Raw genomic sequence first — 6,653 nt, forward strand, 5'->3', positions numbered from 1 at the left:
CTGCGAGATGGCACTCAGTCCACACATCACATCTTGTTTGTTTCTGTTTCATATCCACACAGTGGTGGTCATACAGGAGAGGAGGCGGCAGGGGAGCAAACAGCATGAGGCMACCGTTTTCGAGCTGTGGTGACCAGTGGCTCCTGCCTGTCCGTGGCCTCACAGCCTTTCCTCCTCTCCTGTGCTTCAATGCTGGTATTCACGAACTGGATTCCAGTGGCCACCAAGCATCTAATCCAAAGGTACACAGTGACTCTTCTAGGTAAACACAAGCATGTGCCAGCGTTTAAACCACTCAGCTGTTTTTTTTTATACTTTTTTTTTTATTCGTATATCTGTTTTAGTCTATGTTGGTTTTTGGCATTGTTTCCCTCGGCAGATTTCACCCGTCTAAAAATGAAAACGAGCATGCTGTTTAACAGACTTCCCAGCTCTCGTCCTGGAACTAAATGCTCCCAGTCAGTAATAAATGTTAATGCTCCTCTGCTGCTATTTTCTTTGGAGAAAAGGCATTAATGATGATTCGGGGGAAGGTTTACAAATCTACAATCTCAAAAAAAGCATTAATCTAATGACATGAAGTTGCAAAAACAACAAGCATGCGAAGCAGTAAGGAGTAATTCCACATCCTTTATGGGTGAATTGTGTAATTATTGTTCAATCTTTATTGTCTCGTCTAAGTAGGGTTTTAAACTGAAGGAGGCCTGGCATACTCCTGATAGAAACAAAAGATAAAAATGGGTTTACAAAAAAATGCAGAAAGCCCATTTGAGAACAATAGAAAGCACATTATGAATGTTTTAAATTTTTATGAGATGTATTAGTGCCTTGTTTAGGGTAATAAAGTTAACCTTTGTCAAAATGAACAGAAAGGTAAAAAATGTCCTATTTAGGATAATCATATCCGTATACAAAACCTCCAGAGTCAATATGTATTTTCTTTTTTTAGTTAACAGTGAAATATCCTAATTTCAGAGCAAATATTCTAATTTCAGAGCAGGATAATTAGTTTTCTGAATCAGAATGTGAACAAAATACAAATGACTACAATTTAAGAAAATTTGTTTGAAATGATAGTACAGTATGTGCAGTTTTTGTAAATACTTTAAAAAGTACCATTTTATAAAGATAATAAAAAATAATAACTTCTGGTCACAGTGGAACAAAAACAAAACTCTCCAAATCCTCTATTAAGTGTTAAAATTTTTGCACCAGACTGAAGAATTGCACTTGATAATAAATCAAAATTTTCCTCATTAACCTTTCAGCATGATATATTGGTTATGACATAAGTAGCGACTGGTGTATTTTTGCAGGAACCTCAGCATTGTTTAGCCTTAGTGAGCAGCAGTCTACAGGCTTCCTACATTTATCAAGCATAATTGCTGCTTAAAGTCTTAAATTATTTATTATTGTGAGATCTGACAGTGCTGCTCAGAAGCAAATTGGGATCATCTTCCATGACCACCAAGGATTTACAGATTGGAGGCAGAACTAAGTTTATTTCCTCAGCTCTGCTTTTATCCCTGCAAACGAAGCGTTTAAAAGGATCACCCGCGACAGATAACCACGTTACTGTACAGACGAGGAACACTGCTGCTCTTAAGATCCTGATTTTGTCAGAATCTCTCTCTCTCTCTCTCTCTCTCTCTCTCTCTCTCTCTCTCTCTCTCTCTCTCTCTCTCTCTCTGTTTCTCTATTTTTCCTTCACCCTAGTCTAATTGTGCTGATGCTCTCCCTGTGGGTTTGAATGTTTGACACGGCAAAACGCTCTTAAATCCTCCACACTAGCTGCTCGCTCACTTATGAGGCCCAGTATCTTAAAAGCAAAAAAGGATGTATGTCTAATTCACAAATTTATCACTTTGCAAAATGGTGCATTAAATGAGAGGGGACACGCTCTGATTTGAAATGCTGACTTAAGAAAAGAAGTTCTGATTTTCAAAATTAGTTGAGATGGGCTCCTTTTAACCCCTCACCCACCCGCTCGCCTCCCACACCCTCCTGCTTTCMCAGTTGGATCTCTCCCTGTTCAACAGAAGTGAGGTCACATAGGGCCCTCTTTGTCCTTAACCATCCTAATGTTGTACAGAGACCCTTATTGAGGTCTGTTTGCTGTAAACTGAATTTGTGGCATAAAAGAAAACAACTGTGTGTGAAGAGTCTTACAATAAGGATTAAAATCAGCAAAAAATGTAAAAAAAATGAATAAAAAACTCTAGAGCTCATGATAAAACCTTGGGGTTTCACCTAATCATTTCTCAAGCTTTGAATATTTGATAGATAAAACTGGCGTCAATWGTTGCGTAATGGAAATCGTTTTAAACCACAGTGAGTTTTTATAGAGGTGGCTGCCTGGCCARTCTAAGTAAACCAGGACATCTTGGTCAGAGACCTAACAGCCTTGAAATCAGAAAGAACCTGCTAAAATAATAACCATCGTAACAGCACTTCATAAACCAGCTTTTTACTGCTTCTATATGGTAGAACAGCTAGACAAAAGCCACTTTAAAAACAGACCCTGACAAATCTACTGGATTTTATTGTGTTATTCTGGAAAGGGAAAAAAAGTCTCTCTAGGACTTTATTTCTCCACACTGATGTCATTCAAAAAGCTATCTAACACAGAGAAGATACAAGCTGTTTGTGACCTCTGAACTTCATTTCAAAGGATGTGAATCATTACTTTGAGTCTAGCTTTATAATTTCCACCCAAAATAAAGACGATAATATTCAATTCAGGACAGCTGGAGTTAGGGGTGTGGAGAGTTCCAGCTTCCTCTGACCCTGAGCAGATACAAGGTGAAGATGAAAAATAAGCAAATTAGGAAATACGTTTATTGCATATATTTCATTATTTTTGCGCCATATGTTGTAAAGTGTGGTATTTTGCAGTGTTTTCATCCCTAAATCACACATTCCAGTAAACAGCATTTCAGTTCGAAAACCTGGTCCCAACACAAGCTGTTAGCTCCTCTCCTCGTGGAGCTGCTTCGCGGTGTAGGCGAGCGGGTCTAACAAAGAGCGCTCGTCGGAAAGTTCYAAGGCCATCAGAGATCTTTTGGCTAATCACCAGACAGAACGCTGTRAATCAGAGGGAGTGAGCAGATCACTCGAGCGTGGCATGTGGTTAGAGGCTGACTGCAGGTGCGCGTTATCAGCGGAGTGAGAGAGGAATGGAGGGAAAACCAGAGCGGAACTGAGAGCGTTCKGGGTAGTTATGGTCACTTCCCTCAACTTTCAGCTTTCCAGGTGCAAGATCATATTGTGGAAAAAAAAAATCAGATGTCTGTTTTTTTATTTATTTATTTTTGCAGCATCCTGAGATGACTTATGTTGTGAACTGTAGCTGTTGGTTTGCTATTTAAAGCGCACGTAAAAAATKATTATGATGAGACGTTAGCAGACATATGCACAAATGTTGCGAATTTGAAAGTATTTCAGAAACAGCTGAGGAAGCTGTTGTTTTCTAAACTTTATCTGAGACAAGGTTGTGTGAAAGAAAGAAGGAAAAAAAATAATCCTCCACCAGTTTCCATGACCCCACTGGGTATAAAGAAATGGTGAGGTGTGGGGGGTGGGGAGTTTGAAGATACCGTGAGGGTGAACAGGTGAAACAGGAAAGCAAAAGAGTGCAGCTTTCCTTGCCACCTCTTTGCCCTTTGTTGCCTCCCCCATCCCTGCATCACCTTGCCTCGGGGGTTTGAACAACTGCTCTTGATGGGGGGGCAAGTGTTTCTCTCTGTTCTTTCTCTGCGCCTCTGGGCGTGCTGCCGACTCTCACTACCCTGGCGATCTCCTGCCGCCTCACACTTTCAGAGTTTTACAAACACGGAAACACAAACGCACATGCRAGCACACAAGCCCTGCGCAACATCTGAACCCTCCTCACTCTGCTCCCTCTCATCTTCCTATGTGGGGCTCTTTGTAGCTGCTGTGCCTGAGCGCGGTGAGGAGAACAGGGAGAACAAAGTGAGGCAAAAAAGTAAGGATGAAGAAGCGAGAAGCGAGCTTGTGTCGAAGAAGGGAAAGTGGTACGGGGATGGATGAGGAAGAGAGGGGAGCAGCTAATGTTCAAATTGCACTGACAGCGCTGCCTGTTGTTGCTCACAAAACATGGGTCGGTGAGTGTTTGTGCGCCACAGCTTGATTTGGGGGCTGTCCCCAGCTGTGCGAGGAGACAGCAGTAAGGAGATGTGGCAGAGACTCTAATTAGATGGGCCTAAGTGTGCTGAACTGGGGGAGAACCCTGGAGYGCAAACAAACGTTGCTCAGCCCCCCTGCAAACAGAGAAGGAGGAGACCCCCAGCAGTAATTAGAACGTTTCACAAACCAAGCAAGACATCACCAGGAAGTTTTCAATCAGAAGAAAAATCCTCTTCCACTCACTGGGGAGCTGCAAATAAGTTGTATTTCATTAGCCTTTCTCATGGGGCTCTTTGAAAGAGAGCTGGATGCGTCAGCTTTGACTTTAGGGAGGTCATCTCGTTGCTTCTGCAGTAATGCCAACATTATTTAGCTTTTTTTTTGGTGAAATGCCATTACAACATTTGGGGAAAACTACAGAGTCTCAACAAATGCATGAGTTAAGATAGCTGTTTCACACGTAAACTTGAATCTTATTTATAGCACAAAACTGCAAGAGAATTTGTGTTTATTAGATTATTTGTTGTAACAATGCTCCTTGGTAACAAATCTTATACAAGGCACCTGACGTAACATCTGGGGTACCAGCAGCTCAAAACAAGTGTCCGTAGCAACAGCAAAATAAGGTGTTTGGCAAAGAAGATTTGGGAAATCGTTCATGTGCTCTACTCAGCTCTACTGCTCATCCCACAAGTGCATGTTCCTTACAAATGTGGCCCCATTTAAAAAGGAAATTAACAGGCTTGCATACAGTATAAGCTATGCCAGCGAACAATGACTAGATTAAAACATCTAGGCCAGGGGTCTGCAACCTGCGGCTCTGGGGCCACATGTGGCTCTTTTGTCCCTCTTCAGTGGCTTTTTGAAAACGGGTTTGGTTTAGGGTTTTATAGCCACAACACTAATCAATTTGTATGCAAATATGTGATCAATACTAATACAAAAAGTAAAACATGTTAGCTCATTTTAGCCTGTTGTTTACTTAAATATTCCAATTTCTTTCTACGATCTTTCTCTCAAACCCATCAGGATTACCTTTAAATAATTTGAAGACTACATAATAATAATTGAACAAAAGAAAATGTCTAAATAATTCAGTTGTACTAGTTTTTATGGAATTTGAAATTAACTATACAGTATTTTTCTTGTTTACATGAATATAGTCTTTTATTTGTCCTGATGTGTATAACATTAAATATTATAATAATAATAGCAATATTTTTTTAGTTTTATGACACTTCTACTGACCGTAAAGGTTTCTGAAAAAGCCTCAAAAAGGTCCACGGACCACCAGTTGATAATCGTAGTTGTAGTTTGTTTTGCGGATCCGGACACATTTTATTAGTGAAACAAAGAGCACAAATGGCTCTTTTGATGGTAAAGGTTGCAGACCCCTGGTCTAGGCCAAGCCAGCTAAATTTTTTCAACTTGTGCTTTAGTAGTGAATGAATGTAAAAGTACTTAATAAACACACAGAATATATTCTTTAAGTGAAATTTTCTCTTGAAATAAACTTTGGCACGCTTTAACTGAGGACAGTGTTTACATAGTGGAGTTTGATATTTAATTTTAGGTAATACAACACTTTAAAAAAATTCATGCATGCAAATCCTGTACAGTAAGTCTCTGTTTTCACATGATGGTGCACTCACCTGTCCCCAGTTCAAAGTCTGCCAACTGAGTCTACATTTAGCTGAACATATACTTAGCGTTTGTCAGAAGAAACACTTGAGATTGACTGCGGTATAATAATTGTACCATCAACTTCACTCCGTAAATTGAAGCGTGATCATTACGTCACAATCATTTTTCTACCCTTTTTCTACCATGTCTATTTTTATTTATTTATTTATTTAAATGTTGTTGACATGAGTAGAATTAATGTAAAAACATCTGTGCAGGTTCAAAATGTGTGATCTATGCCTCTCCTGATGGGATTAACCGGAGATATTGTGGCATGGCTATCACAAGGCATTTTAAGAAAACAGAGGAACGTGAGCAAATTTAAACTTGTACAAATTTCTTGCATTTAAAACTAAGTATAGTTTTAATAGAGCATTTTTTTAAAACAAATGCATCCTTAAATGTTGCCACTAAGCAAACACTACCAAGTGATCCTCTTCTCATTTTTTCCCGTCTATTGTTTGCTGACATCTGAAATATAAATATACATTAGCTTTATCTCTTCTTCTTTAAATCCATGTGCTACTACTTCCATCCAGAGATGGTAATTACAGCCACACTAAATAGGCTTGCACCGTATCAAAAATTAATTAATATCAAATTTATTTGCATTATCCATTGCTAAAACACAAGGTTTTTGCATGCTAATGTAACATATTTTGAAAAATTCCAGCAATTCAWTTACTTGGGAATATCATTAAAGGCAACAAATTTGCAGTTTTAATTTGTGTGGACTATTTAAATCATGGCACAGCTACAGAATCCCCATCCTCTGTAAGTGGATTAATTATTTGAATCAATAAAGTCTCCTAGTTGGGTTACAC

The sequence above is a fragment of the Austrofundulus limnaeus genome, unplaced genomic scaffold, assembly GCF_001266775.1.
Source record: "Austrofundulus limnaeus strain Quisiro unplaced genomic scaffold, Austrofundulus_limnaeus-1.0 Scaffold49, whole genome shotgun sequence".
Taxonomy (NCBI): domain Eukaryota; kingdom Metazoa; phylum Chordata; class Actinopteri; order Cyprinodontiformes; family Rivulidae; genus Austrofundulus; species Austrofundulus limnaeus.